Source organism: Haliaeetus albicilla, chromosome 16 (assembly GCF_947461875.1).
Source record: "Haliaeetus albicilla chromosome 16, bHalAlb1.1, whole genome shotgun sequence".
Classification (NCBI taxonomy): domain Eukaryota; kingdom Metazoa; phylum Chordata; class Aves; order Accipitriformes; family Accipitridae; genus Haliaeetus; species Haliaeetus albicilla.
The window spans coordinates 2,687,977-2,703,190 of NC_091498.1; the positions used below are offsets into that span (position 1 = coordinate 2,687,977).

Below are 15,214 nucleotides of genomic sequence, written 5' to 3' on the forward strand. Positions count from 1 at the left end.
CTCGGAGACAATGAGCAACAGCAACAGCTTCCTTCAACGCCTCAGGTGAGGGACGGGGAGCGAGACATCGGGCTCCCTGCCCAGGGGACTGCCCCACGCCTGCCCACCTCGGCCTAAGGCCTCAGCCCTGCTGGACACCAGACCCGCACAGGCCTAGGCCGGGAACGACCTGGGCCAGGCCCTGCTGCACCCAGAAGCTCGGCTCCCTCTCGAAGGACAGCCGGCACCCGCGGTCCCTCACACCGAGGCCTGGGCCCCCGCTCCGGCCTGTCCGAGACCCCCCGCCCGGTAGACCCCCCCCCTCCACCGCCTCTCCTCAGCCGAGGTCTCGCGAGATCAGCTCCGGGTCATGCGCCTGCGCAGTGCCCCGGCCCAGGGGGGAAAGGGGCGGAGCCGCCGCCCCGCCGCCTCACGGAGCCGCCGCCATCTTGTTTCTCGGCCGCTGGGCGCTCGCTCTTGCTCTGGCCGCCCCCCCTCCCCCTCCTTCCCGCTTTCTGCCAGCCGGGCCGGAGGCAGCTCGGGCGCCGGAGACAGAGGTCGCGGCGTCGGCCGCCCCGGTGAGTGCGAGGGGAACGGGCGGGAGCGCGGCGGCGGGGGGGGGGGGGAAGTCGGCGGCCCGTGAGGGGGCGCGGGGCGGGGGCGGCCCGAGGGGTGCTCTCTCTCTTTCCCCCCTCCCCCCTCCAAAACGGCTCCGCTCCGATTGGCAGAGCCGCACCGCGCCCGCTGATTGGCCCGCGCCGGGGGAGGCGGGCGAGGGAGGCTGCGCGCTGATTGGATACCGAGGAGCGGACCGGGGAGAGGACAGGAAACCGAACCGTTTTCCCCGCGCGGCACCGGGGTTGGGGGGGCGGCCGGGCCCGGCCGGGGGGGGACACGACCGAGGCCCGTGTGGTCCCGGGGCTGGTGGAGCGCCTGGGACCGGCGGGCAGAGCTCGGGGCAGGTGCTGCCTGACGGCCGGTGAGCAGGGCAGGGCGCGGAGGCCTTCCCGGGGCTGCCGGTGCCATCCCGGGCAGCCAGCGGGCGTTGGCGGCGGCAGGCCCGATCTGCCGGGCCCCGACAGGGGATTTGCTACGGGAGAGTTCGGTTTCACCTTCAGGAGATGCTATATTTTACCGATCTTGGGGGTTTTTTTTCCGACCTAAGCCTTAAAGGGTTTCTCCAGAGCCTGCCCCAGCACTTGGCGGGAAGAGGGGCAGGACCCAAGCCGAAGCGGTTGGGATGAGTTGTGGGTCTCTGGTCAATACCTGATGGATTGTTTAATCTTCACTCGAAACCCAAGGGCTCTGAAAGCTGTAAAAATATCTGCATGTAAATGTGGTCTCCCCAGATTCTGCTTTTTCTTGAGCTGAGAAAATGAAAGAGATGCCCCCCCCAGTAACTGGTGAAGCACTATACATTAACAGCAGTAGGATTATGGCATGGATGAAAGCAAATTCTTTTTGGCTGGGCTGGATTTCATTCAGGTCAGTTCATTCTCTGGCCGCATCATTAGCTGTGCAGGTGTTCGGGGGGTCAGGGCTGAGTGGTGGGCACAGGACAAGCGGGGTGGCAGGACAGCTCTTTGGTGGCAGGGCTGGCTTACGCTTCGTATTGGTTGAGCTGTGGCCTAGGGCTGGCTCCAGAACCCGGAGCTCTGGCAAACTTCAGATTGCTCACAGAAGAAGAAACGATAGTGCTGGCTACTTCTTCTGGAATGTGACTTCATATCGCCTTTTGAGACACCTGTTGAGTAAAGTATTCTCCACGTACTTATGAATAAATACTTCTTGTCTGTCTCAATAGCTGTCTGAGTACATGCAATTAAAAGGAAAGTCTCAACTGGCTTCACTTGCAATGCAGAGCAAACAGTTGCAAGCATGTGGTTACCTTTTCCTCTAGTCCTACATCCAGAAAATAGACCTCCTGGGTCATCAGACATCGTTTGCTGCTGTTGCCCTTGGCAACATCATGTGTAGGCTTACCCGTGCCCTTCTTAAATTAGGTTATGTTTTTGGACTAGGTTTGCCTTCAGTTGAGCCATGCTCTGGTATCAGCCTAAACTTACCTTGGCCCAGCTTACAGTCCCTTAGGCATTGGTCATTGTGGTCACAGCCTGATGTAATCTCACATCTGCCATCGCACACTCCGTCATAACCACATTCGGTTTTGTGTCACTGTTACAAGGGCTCGTTTGAGATGCTGGCTCATGCAGGGGCTTGTGGCCTTTGGGCTGCTGTGACCATGCCGAGTGGAGGATTCGGACACGTTTTGGGGTGAACACAGAGTTCTTGGTCAAAGCAAAACATGGTGCCTTGAGTCAGACCTTTGAAACCCCTGCGCAGCACAGAGAGCTGCTCACTCTGAGCGAGGAGCGAGAACCGGGTGTAATCCTGCCGGTTTTCAGGTCTCTGCAGGTTGGCTGGGTGACCTTGAGCCAGTCATTTATCCTGCATGGGCAACCTGTTCCCTCTTGTTATTTTGTACTTTATAAAGATAAGTCGTGTTTGTCAGTGTATGTTCTCATGCCATACATGAATGATGTGCAGTGCCACTTTCTTAGAAGTGCCGCAACCTGCAAAATGCAGCCACAGATGACAGTCACTGGGTTAAGAGCATTCTTTTCTCCTTATGTCTTCCCAGTAGCTTTGTAGTTAAATCTTTCAAGTGGAATTTTGGCAATTCCTGAGTGTTAGCTCAACTGCCCTGAGTGATTTCAGAGCAGGAACAGTTGCAGTGATTGAAATAAACCCTTTACTGCAGGGCTTACCACAATTAATTTGATTTTTTTTTTTCACTGTCACAAAGAATTATTAGAGCAGTAGCTGTTCCCGTGGCTGTGCTGGGTCATGCCCGCACGCAGGAGAGGGGCTCTCAGTCCAGTCCGTAGGTGACAGGGTGTCATGTTACACGGCGAGAAGGCAGGTGGGGATGTGTTTGGGCAGTCATTACCACTCGAAATACCAGCGAGGCATTCCTCTTCTCTGAAGGAAAGGTGGTGGGCTGTTCTGAGTTTGTTTTGCATACCGCCTGAAAGTACCTTGCATACCTCTAATAGTAAGCATACCGCAGCTCTCATCTGAGGAATGACACAGGAAGAGAACAAAGCATTGCAAAGTAGTAGTATTTGTTTTTTTAAGACATGTTTTACCCAATTATATTTAATAAATCACCGGGAAGATCTATTTTTAAATTAATCTCTCCTTGCTATCTGATTCAAACTAGTTTAATCTGCAGGACTAGTAAAGCATTGGCTGTGCTTCATAATATTTTTTCCTCTGCTGCTCTCTGTATAATCCTGTAAGCACATTATTTTCAAGCAGTAAATTGTATCTTGGAATGCAGCTCGAAATCCATTCGGGTATTGTTGATAACTTGTGTCCGCATAGGTTAATATATCGTAAACACACCGTTCCCAACTTCCAGTCCGATCCGAGAGCTACCGAAGCGTTTTCGGAGGCTCCGAGAACCGTGTGCTGGGGGAAGCGAGGCTGGCGGGATGTCGTGCATGTGGTTGAAGCTGCTGAGGGGAATCTTCAGCGTACGAGAGGTGAAAGCTCTGCCAGTGCTCACTTCACTCCCCGAGGCGTCCCGCAAGGAGGAACGTCGGAGGTATTCGGCCTACTGAGAGGGATCAGGGTCTGCGCCAGGAAGGCGTGTGTTTGGGCGGCGGCTTGCTAAATTGGAGGGTTTTACCTGTCTGAAGAGCAGACTGTCTTTTTTTTTTAAAATCCCCCCCCCCCCCAAACCCCCAGATTATTTTTTTGTCCCTACAGACGCACTGGAGCGCGAGCGCACCTTGCGCCTTCGATCCGGGTCGCTGCGCGGCCACGCAGACGTTCTGGGTGGATCGGCGGTGGGAAGTGCCACCGGACCCCAACCGCAGCTCTCCCGGGGGCAGCTCCCGTTCCCCAAGGTGCCGCTTCCGCCGTCCCCATCTCCGGGGCCGGTGCTCGGTCACCCCCTTCACCAACTTGACCGACCGGGAACGGGTCTGGGCAAGGAGTCAGACGGTGGTACCCTCCGTCCGACAAACCGAACCCCGCGCGTTTCACTTCTTTGCGTGCGCACCCGAGAGCGAGATGTCTCACGCCTCGGTCCTGGCCGCGCCTTTGCCCGGCGATCGCTCTCCGCTCCTTTCCCGGTCGGACCCTGCTCTAACGGCCCAGGCGGGAAGGCCTCTCTCGCCGCCGGGAGAGGGACACCGGCCCGGTCCGGGCCTGCACGGCCGCCCTCCGCGCCCGCGCGTCGCCCCGTGACCCGCCGGTGCGATCGGCGCCCCGTGACGCGGCGGCGGAGCCGGGGGAGGAGGAGGAGGAGGAGGAGGGGAGGTGGTGGGCTGCTGCTGGAGTGACAGGCGCGCGGGCCAATCGACAGTCGCCTCACGACCCACCCCCCCCCTCCGTCTGTTTGAATAGGAGCCGAACGACCAATAGGAGCCGCCGGGGCGGGCGGTGAGGGCCCGGCCGCCGCGCTGCGGAGGGGGCCGCGGGTGGGGAGCGCGGCGGCCGGGCGCCGCTCTGACCCCTGCGCCGCCTCTCAAGGTAACTTTAAAACAGGAAGTGGACGGCGAGGTTGCGCCGCCGGCGGTGGCCAATGGACGCTCGGGGCCGCGCCCACCCCCGGCGGCGTCCAGCCAATGGGCGAGGGAGGGGCGGGCCGGGCGGGCGCAGCAGGGTAGGCTGTGCGGCGGTTGTTAAAGGGGCCGGCGGCCCGGTCCGGCGGGGACGCGGAGTCCCGGCAGGCAGGGGTCAGCTCAAAGACAAAGGGATGGCGGGGAGATCCGGGGGCTTCCGCGTCCGCGCCGCAGCCGCCCCCCGACCGGCGGGCAGGGCCTGCGGCGGCCGCGGCCCGGTAAGTTGATCGCGGCAGTCGGAGCCGCGCTGGCTGGGGCGGGGGGGTGGGGGGGGCGGCGGGGCGGCTGCGGTCCGGCCCGGTGACGGGGGAGCGGGCCCCGGTGGCGGTGGCTGCCCGCCCGGCCTCGGGGTATCCCCGCTTTGTGAAGCGGGAGGAGGGGGAGGCGGCGGGGGGGGCAGCCCGGGGGCTCCGGGGGGGCGGCGGCTGTTGGGGCCCGGGGCTGAGCCCCCCGGGGCGGCGGGGGTGGCTGGGGGCACCGCGCCTAGCGGGGGGGGGGGGGGGGCTGTGCCTCCACGGGGCCGGTAACCGGCGGGGGGGGGGGGGGGGGGCACAAAATGGCAGCGACTTCCCCCCCCCTCCCCGGGGCTGCCGCCGAGCCGGGGGGGGGTGTCTCCCCCGGCTGCCCTTGGCGGGGGCTGCCCAGCCGGCTGGGAGCTGGCCTGGGGGCACCGGTTGGAAACGAGGCTCTTGGGAAGGGGGGGGGGACACGACATCGGAACCCCCATCACCCCCAAACCGCCAGCCAAACTCCTGACAAGTATAAGCAGCCCTTTGTTTTCCTTTTTATTTGTAAATAAGCACTGAAGGTCATCGGAGCCCCGCAGCCCAGCGGTGACAGGCGCAGGAACGGGGTGAGAGTGCGTCTTAGCTTAGAAGTTTTTCCAGCGTAAAGGGCTTTCTCGGCTCTCCCGGTGACACCCCGAACTCCGGCTGGGCTGGGCTCTTGCACGGCTCTCGCCGTCAGAGCCGTGCTGCAGCTAAAGTTGCTGGAGCTAGGCCTTCCTTCACTAGCACGAGTGACCTTGAAATACCACGGCTCCGAGTTTCGAGAATGAAGGACAAAGTTTGTTTGCGGCACTTTGCGCTGGAAAAAAAAAAAAGAATCAAAGTGGGAAAATGAAGCTGCTCCCGGTGGCCGAGGTCATTGAGGACATGGATAATAGTTTGTAGATTAGAATTAAAGTTAGTTTTCAGCGAGGAGTCAAATCACATTGCAGACATTCCTTCTCCTCCGCTCCTACTGAGAGATGCTAAATGTTGCTGTTACCGTCCTTGCCTTCTCAGGGGTGAACTGGGTGACACGGCTCGAGTGTTCTCAGTCCTGCTCTTTTTTTTTCCTGATTGCTAATTGTTGGCCTTAAAAGTATACTGTTTTGAAAATTAGAGGTAATTACATTGTGCAACTTATTTATATAGGGATGTTAGAAAAGTGGGCCCTGGCACATCAGCCTGATCTGCACGTCGGCGTCAGCTGCTGACAAAGGACTGCGTCTTGGGGTTGAACTTCAACCTGAATGGTCTTTGAATTGTTACAGCCTTCAAGTATTATTTTGGGTATTTTAATTTAAATTAAGATGGGTGAATAGCATCACCTTGTCTCAGGCAAAGCTTATTCAACTTTCTGTGGCGTCTGGCATGTCATACTAGTTTCAATCCAAGAAGGGGGCAGAATGAGAAACGTCACCATAAGTCATCTATTAATAATGGTGGCTGCTCTGGCATGTTAGTGGAATAGCAGTAACTTCTGTAGCAGGCTGTTGGCCACAGTCGGGGGATTGACTGTGAGTGTGAAGGTCATTGTTAGCATCTTTAAGCAGGAATGAGACATTTCAAGTTTTTTGCCTTGAAATTAGGATGTATTCAGCTGCTACGTGCTTTTAAGGGGTGGCAGAATGCGAGGGAATCTGCAGCTACCATAAGATGAAATAAGAAATCCTGCAGAAGTCTTCGTTACACCCAGTGTTTATCATATTTCATTGCTTAAGCTTGCAAGAGGTTGTAGCTGTGTAAGGGATAGGTGCTGCTTGATCTTTCTAGGTCAAGAGCAGCAGGCAAAACCTAAAGCTTTTGGTAGCACTTTAAAGGGATTTATTCACAAATTACACCAGTTCCCAACTTTTTGTTGCAGCACCGTAAGGGAGAGGAAGGTCCTTGGATCCGACTTCATGCTGCTCAGTGAAGTTAGCTGTGTGTCCCCTCTGCCCCAAAGGTCCCCTGGGCTTTCCTAGTAGTTTTACCTGCTAGAAATGCAGGCTCAGAAAACAGGCTCGCCTTTTTGTTTGAGGGACTTTTCCATTCTTGTTTTTTGTACTAACTTAACTGGCAGTGCAAGAAGCAAAAGTGTAAAGGACAAGTTTATTGTGGGAAATTGCTGTCCCTGGGTTGAGCACCTTGGTGGCTGGGGGGAGGAGGAGGATGCCTGTGTGCCTTGCTTGCGGGGTGGTGGATGCCTGCAGCAGGTCACCTTTCAAGACAGTGTATTTGGGTTTGGTTGGGGTTTTTTTGGTTTGGTTTTTTAATCGGACTAGTATTTTGCATTTATATAATGTAGCGTGATATCTGTATTTTAACAGTGTTGGCACATGAAACGGTTTCTTAATTTCAGGGCTTAGCGATCTGCCCATGTTGTAAGTGAATTAAATTTATATGGTTGCTAACTTAAACTCTTTAATTATTATGTTTTGATAAAGATGACAGTTTACCTTATGTTTCAGAGAGTCAAAAAATGTAGCAGCTGTTACAAGGGGCACTGACAACAAGATCAAACTTCAGGATACCTGCCAAAGCTTCCCAGGAGTTACAGGAAGTTTTTTTTGGTTTGTTCTCAAAAACTTAAGATTTCCTATGTGCTGCGATCTCGTTGGGGGGATTTTCTTCCCTTCTCTGTTTATAACTTGCTCTGCTATTTGGTCACTTCCTGATAAATCAAAACAGGTCACTTTCGGTTGTCTCTCTTAATTCAGTGAAGGTGACCCAGAAGGGTATGGATTTGCATGTTTATTATACAGGATTTTTTGGGGAAAAAAAAAAAAAAATAGAGAAAGGCCTGATTAGACCATCCTGTCTGCCTATTGAGCAGCACAGGTTGTACTTCATTTAAGTAAGATCTGCTGATCTCAGGAGGCAAAAAGCTCATGGTTGTTTCTATGACAGTAATTATTTTTAAGTTTTGCAAGATTCCATTTGATAATTTAAGTTATAAAAGTGAATAAAGAAAGTAATAAGAACATTGATTATTAGAATAATCCCTATAGAAAAATAACCCTGCAGGCCCTGAAAAGCAGTACATTTATTTGAGTTTTCTACACAGAATAACAAGGTTTGCAGAAGACGTGCCCAGTTACAGACTGGTATGGTCTTTCACTCTGCTTTAAAACCGCCACAAGTTCTCGCGAATAACTCATTTTGTCATTCACATGTTTCTAGGTTGTATCTGCTGCTGTCCTGCTGTGGTTTGAATTGTTCTTTCTGCCTTCCCCTCTTCCTTCTCTAGCAGCACGGTGGTGGTTGAGCCTAAAAATGCAGCAGAAGAGCAAAGAAACACTCAACACCTAAGGCTGCATTAAAATTAAAGCATAACTTTGCCCTAAATATGCTGCAGCATCTGTGTGTTAGCACAGGATCGTATGACGTCTGTCTGCTCCAGCTGCTGCCTGGGTCCTGGTGTAACCAGCAGGTTAATAGCGAGAACGCAATTTAGCATTTTTAGCCAGTTAAATTGTGTGGCTATTAGAAGGATCAGAAAACGTGAGGGCACTCATAGGACTTTTTATATATAAATTCTTAATTTAATGCAGAATTATTTATAAATAATTCAAAAATATCAACTAACATCAAAAAAAATAATCTCCGGGCTGAATGTCTGTTTAATCCATACTGTCTTAACGGGCATTTTGCTTGTGCTTGTATTCCAGAGCAGTAAACGTGTATGTTGCATGATCAGAACTTCTGCTGCCTAAAATACAAAATAAGAGAAGTGGGCAAACCAACCCAAATGCTGATCAGACTCCTCTTGCAATATCCCTCTTGCTTTTGTGAGCTGTTGAGGACAGCAGTTCAAGGTGGTCTCTGCGATGGGTGCCTGGTTGATAGATGCCAAGCAGATATCACCAAAGCTGAAAACTCTAATTGGATTTTGAAATATTTGAAGCACTTTCTGAATAAATTGAGCCTATCACTTGGTTAACGCTGCTGGTGCCAAAATAGTTCCTATGGTCCTGAAAATTTTTTTTTCAGGTTTCAACTGTGACTTATTAATATACCATATGCTGTGTTTATTGTATACATTCAGGGTATGTGACAAGTACTTTTGTTTTGTGAGTACTTGATGTCACTACAGTTGTGAAATTTCATTCCCATATGGCACAAGACTGGGTGAGATACCTCCCGCCTCTGAGAGCAAGGCACCGCCTGAATGTTTCTCACTAGATTTTTTTTTTTTTATAAAAGTGCAAGCACACAACTATTCAAGACTGAGACCATGTAATTTTGTGAAGGTGAGTTTGCTCACTCTTTCTTGTTATCCTCATTAAGGCTACTACTGTTAAAGGGAAGTGAATAAAATGCATGTACAGCAGGACTGGGAAGTGTGTTGTGAGGTGTGTAGCTTGTAATTTCTTTTAAATTTATAAAGCTGCAATACATAGCATCAATTTTATGCTAAGCTGGTCGAGATTAAAGTTTATAAGGTGAGGTACACGATACGCCGTATTGTTTTGGTGTGTGCCAACTGTTTTATCCTGTGAAGTAGACTTGACTAACTTGAACACACTTTACTTAAAAGAGCTTTTCCATTTCTGCTGGGTGTTTAATTTAGGAGCTGGAGAGGCAGCACAATTCATCTTAGACACTTGTTGTTATTTGTCTGGGAATTTTCTTCCTCTACTTCTTACTCTGTGTGCTTGCCTGCCAAAATTGCACTGCAAAGAGCCACTATTTAATAATGTTTAACTGTTGAAACACCAAATATCAAGTGTGACCCTTGTGCTCCTTCATTCAAAGAAGGAAGGAAAGTAAAATAACCAGTACAAACAGCAGTTCAGATTATTTTGTTTGCTTTACCTTTTTAGAAAAAACTAGTCCTGTGCTATTTTTTGTGGTGTTCTAATATTTGCAGCCTCATTTTTGACTTGGTGCTGCACTGTGGGAAGGTCACTTCTCGATTCTGCAGCATGGTTTCTGGTGCTATGCTGTGCTTCTGGTGGGTTCCTGATACCAGCCTTTAGTGTATTTGTGTGCACTCCCAAAACCCTGCCCAGCGTTAAATATAGTCTGTGTGTATCTTCAGTCTTTTCTGTGCACAAATTAATGTGGGCTGCTGCTGTACGGAGGACTTTTAGCAGTGCTGTTAGGTACTTAGTGCATTGCGAATAGAAACTCGATGCTTCTGTAAAAGCAGGCACTATTCCTGATTTTTTTATTATTTTTTTTTTCCCCTGAAGGAGTAAAGCCAACTGACAATCGCCTGCTCGAGACTGCAGCGTACCATTGTCTTGCACTAGCAATTGCCTCTAACTGCTAGGTCACGCTGTCTTCTGTATTAAGGTATAAAACTCAACATGGTTTCTCTGGGCACTTGCGTGTGCATTCAGTAAAACGCCTTTGCCTTGCATTGTCTGTGCTGTAGGATATTCTCTTCCCCTGAAGCAGCTTTGGAGACTCGGTTCTCGTTCCTGCTGAGCGTGTAGCACATGCCTTCCTGCGAGGCCGTTCCCAGCTCGGTGCCCAGTGAAAGGTACTGGCTTGCTTGCAGTTTGATGCAGCTCTCTGCAAGACCAGGGCTGTAACTTCATGAAAAACTCAGCATCAGGAAGGTTTTCTGGCCAATTTCTGCTTTGCATGAATGAAGTTGGAGTGGTTACTCTGGCCCTGCCACCTCCCCTCCAGAGGAGCCGGGATCAGCTCTTCTGCTTGCGCTCTCTCCCCGTTGAGTGGGTAGTGGAGAGGCAGCTCTTGCCCCAGTGTGCCGAAACCCAGCTGCCGAGTGTCTGGGGATGGGAGAAGGGAGGAGCAGAATTCCTGCTGTAGGTACTGGGGTGGAGAGGGGGAGAGTAGGAGGCATGCCTGTGTGTGATCCAGCAAAACATCGACTGCAATGCTCTTAGCAGCAGATCAGCAATGGGAGTGGTGCAAAGCAGATTTGGCCCTGCTAGCTGCTGAAGCCAAACTTTGCTGGTTTAACGAGCTGTCTGTGTTATTGGAAGCAGTAATCCAGATCCCTCTCTCTGACTTTGTAACTGATTTGGGCTTAAATCACATGCTGTGCCTCGCGTGAATGAAAACAGAAGTAATGCGCTAGAGGTATTAGGGAGCTAATGTTCAAACAGTGCATTGAAGAGAGAATAATCTACTGCTAAATATTCATAGAAAAAAGGGCTAGAAGGCACCTGGAGAGGTCATCTTGTTTATTATTTTCTGCCCTAAGGCAAGATCAGCTCAAACACCATTTTGCAACCTTCTCTTAAAAACCTTTAGCAATAAGTACTCTAGCCTCCGCAGGTAATTTAGTGCAGCATTTAACTAGCCTGACTTACATTCAGTTTTAATTTTATCGAACAAGAGAAATCTGCAAATACGTACCTTATCCAACAGCCTAGAATGATTCTCCCAGCAGCTGAAATCAACCACTTACGGTGCCAGCTATATGCTTAGAGGGTTGTGTGTATGTAATACCACAAGAGGGGATGGATAAAACTGAGAAATTGCAGAAGTTTCTTATAATAGTACATTGCAAGGAAGTGCTTGTGTTTTGAATTATGTTGGTTTTACTGAAAGCCTCTTGAAATTGTTTTGAAAAAGTTGAAAGGTTACGTTTTCATCAAGAGCAGAACTTTAGACTTCCCTAAGTTTGTGATCATCACCTTTTTCTGTTGCCTGAAAGGCTGTGTTAGATTTTTATAGCACTGTTTTCTGGAAATGGAAGAGAGTTCCCATATATTTTGGATAAATAAATCTAGTGTTAAAGTCTAAGATTTCTGATTTTGGCCTATGGTTTAGCTATGACTTTATTCATAATTTGTGGCCTGTACATCATGATATATGTTTTTATGCTTTAATAAGAACAGCATCATTGCTGCTGTGATGTGCTGAAATAACTGTGCTGTATATGTAATGCTATGGATTATATAGTCAATTGTGTTTCATCTTTAAAGTGTTCCTGCTTCCTTTCTATTATGATGTGGAGGATTGGGCTTTGTTAAAAGCTGATCTTGTGTCCAAAAAACCATTGTATAAATCTCTCTAAATGTGGTGTTCCCCCTCCTCCCCCTGGCGCTTGTTCGGGTATGGTTTTATAGGAAAGCCTTTTCTGTGCAGTCTTGTTGACATACCAAAACTGGAAATGAGTCTCAACTGGATGCGTACATTGAAGCGGCTCCTTTAGGAAGGCGTTTGGCACATGTAGTGATGGCAGCACATGCCAACCTGGCTCTCTCCAAGCCCCATTCCCAGGGCGCGTGTTCACTGGTTTTTCTCATAGAATTGTTCAGAACATCAAGAGCCAAAAGCACGTGTGTCATAACCCCAGATCCTTGCATGCTACAGCTTGTGTCTTTCCTTTCGCTTTGGCAGGGTCAGGCACAAATCTTAGTGGTTCTTCTGCCTGCCATAGTGCTTTGTGCCATGCTGTGGCAACATCTTATTTTTTTAGACCTCTCTAGCAAGATTTCAGACTTGGCTTGTTCAGCTCTTGCCACTGGTGGCAGCTACCAATCCTTCATCAGGTCAGAAATGTGCCATGGAGACAGGGTTTGTGTACAGTTTTGATGGGACTTGTAATTGCAGTGCCTCGTTTCATGCCTAGGAAACCTTCTGTAGAGGATGATACACTAGTCGTGTGCCCATCTAAGATTGTGTTCCCGGTAGCCGTGTGGAGACCTTCTTCACATGCTCTCTGTTGTTGCTGTGTCAGAAGTCAGGTGAGTTCCCTTGGCGAGTCTGAATAGCTCTTACTGCTTTCCCAATCAAATCTAGAGCTGCAATGAGCAGGAGGTGCAGAAAACGGATACGACACAAAGTCCATGGCACTGGTTTGGAAGAAATACCTGTCCTCTTGCAGTGCCAATGCAACTGCCAACCTGAGTCAAGTTTCTGAATTGCATTACTGGTTTTAAAATTTTGCATAATTGAGCAGACAAGACCTGAATATTGAGGTACGAGAAGAAACCATCGATGTCAAACACAGTGAAGAACTGTTTTTACACCACCACTGCCACCCCCCCAAAGCAAGTAAAAGTAATTCTTGGCTGTGGTTCTGGCACCTTTGTGTTTCCAGCCATGCTATGCACTTGTGCTCCTTGGCCTCCGTCTAGTGAACATGTAGTTTGGAACTGTAATGGAAATAACTTTGATCTTATTTCATGAAAGGAGGCTCACCTGAAATTACCAATGTTGACTTGAGTAGATCTTGAAGCAGAGAAAATGTACAGTGAATTGAGGCATGATGTCTCTGTGGAAGCAGTTTTAGACCATTAACATGACTTCTCAAGGGTTTGTTTTAAAATAAGATAGCATAGGGCATAATGTCATGGAAAACAAGTGCTGTTGATCTGCAGCAGATGCAAGCTTTCAGTATGCCTTCAACCATTGCTGCCGAGACCAAAGATTGCTGTCGTAGTCCACTTCAAACTCTGTGTATATTCTGCATTTCATATTCCGATACTGCAAATTGCTCTAATTGAAGTAATGAGAGCAGCATCTCGCAAAGGGTGCTGGTATGTGGCTTTCTCTCGTACACCGAAGACTCCTCCTTTGCTCACATTTAAAGAAATGTGTTACTAAATTCATATAAAACCGTTTTTATTCTTCTTGTGAAACTAGTTCTTGGTTGCTAGATTGTTCCTTCTGATTCTGGCAGGATCAGGTGTCTGGCGCTTATTGCTACACAGAGCTCATTCTTTAGATATGCAAGTGTGGCTCTGCACATTTTACTTTTAAATCAAGGGACAGGCTCCCAAAACAGAACGCTACAGTTTTGAGAGTTAGTGCATCAGACTGGAAGTATCACAGAATGCTGGGATTAGTGTGTATTCTAAATGCTCACTTTTCAGCTCTCTGGATCTATTTTTAATTCTTCAGACTTCCAGGGTTTTTGCTAGGTGCTGTGGTGTTGGTTTTTATTCTTTGCTGGTAAAGATGGTATATTTAAAAAAAAAAAAAAAAAAAAGGAACTGCATTGTTTGTTTTCTCCTTTTCTGTAACACTACTTCCTAATAATTAACTCGTGAGTTTTGTGGGATAGTGGATGTTGTAAAACCAACAGCATCTTAAGAAGAGTTGTGGGGGGGTTGGTTTCGGGGACTGGGGGCCTTCTAAACGCTGTCAGTGTGGAGGTGGTAAATCTGTATTTGTATAGCGGTAGAGTCTGGTGGGGGGATTTGTTTCTGCAGTGGCAGTTTTCAGAAATATTTGTGCGTTATCCTTACTTGTAGCTATAATCTAAGGATGTTGAGGCAAAACATTTGCCTGAGCTTCTGTCTAATTTCTTTTTAGCCTCCATCTTCAGATTTAGCCATCTTTTTAAGAAGCTTGGATGGAATATGCTTCTTCTGCCATGTAGTACAACGCTGTGTAAAACGGGCTCTTTCTCATAACGCAAGTCATGGGAATGTGACTGTGCTATATGGAAAGAACCTGACATTTCTGACACCACCGGGGTCTGTGGTACTTGATGATGTTGCTGAGTTATTGCCTCCTTCATCGAGAGCCTCGAGGCTTTTCAGTACTTCCCTCTGGCATTCGCTGTTTGCATATCCCTTCAGATATTTGGATAAATTTCATTTAGATCTGCTCTCCACCCAGCTGATTTTGTTTGGTTGACTTCTCAGTCAAGGCCAGCTTGGGAGTAACTTAAAAGTAGGCACGTCAGAAGCTGTGACATGACCCTTGCTGGCTGGGGAGGTTGTCCTCCAGTTCCCATTCCCAAGCTCACTTGGCGAGCAGCACCGGCGATGCCTGGGAACGTCCTGTGGCTGGCAGCTGCTGCTCTGCTGGGTCTGGTGGGCTGTTCCCGGCCGTTGGTTTTCCAGCTGAAGAGCTCTGGGTACCTGCTCCGGGTGGAACTGCAGGATCAGAGATCTTGTTTTTATTTGTGGTTATACTGTAGCTCGCGTTTTCAATAGCAGGTTCTTGCTCAAGCGTGCAGATTGTAGGCATCCAAGGTGAGACAGCTTCATTTGACTGCTTCCCCCTTCCCACGGCATTAAAGAGAGCACAAACTAGCATCTATTTTAAAAACAACAACAACAACAACAACAAAAACCAAGCAACAACAACAACAAAAAGAACCACAGACACTAGAGGTGTCTTCATGCTTGCTTTGTGCTCCTCTGAAGTGAAGCTCTTGAGTGTTTGTCAGCTGCCACAGGATTTTGTAAATCTAATGTTTGTAAAAGGTGTTGTGCTCCAGTGAGCAGAAAAGCTCTAATTGCCAAGTGTTGATGTTGTAGTTCTTGAGATGTGCTTGCTAACCTGCTCTGTAATCACCTCCAGGCATTTTGTGCATAGGCCTCAGCTTTTTGGCCTTCAGTTTCTTTTTCCCTTAGTCTGGAAATAAAATGTTTGCCTTCATGGAGCATATTCCAGGCTCTGTGGACTGGGTTG

At 49.3% G+C, this 15,214-nt stretch overlaps 1 protein-coding gene across 7 annotated transcripts in view; it reads left to right on the forward strand.

The window, feature by feature from the left end:
• The first annotated feature begins 393 nt into the window (after nucleotides 1–393).
• NFYC (nuclear transcription factor Y subunit gamma) overlaps nucleotides 394–15,214 on the forward strand; it is a 37,513-nt gene continuing 22,692 nt past the window's right edge. Inside the window, exons 1-3 of one of the 7 annotated variants that reach the window (XM_069802940.1) lie at nucleotides 4,660–4,831; nucleotides 9,065–9,111; nucleotides 10,057–10,159. The gene's annotated coding sequence lies outside the window, so the exon portion shown is untranslated. Of the gene's footprint in view, nucleotides 558–4,431; nucleotides 4,522–4,659; nucleotides 4,832–9,064; nucleotides 9,112–10,056; nucleotides 10,160–14,749; nucleotides 14,773–15,214 lie in introns of those variants that run through there. The other 6 variants (XM_069802938.1, XM_069802935.1, XM_069802936.1 and 3 more) reach the window with 6 other exon arrangements.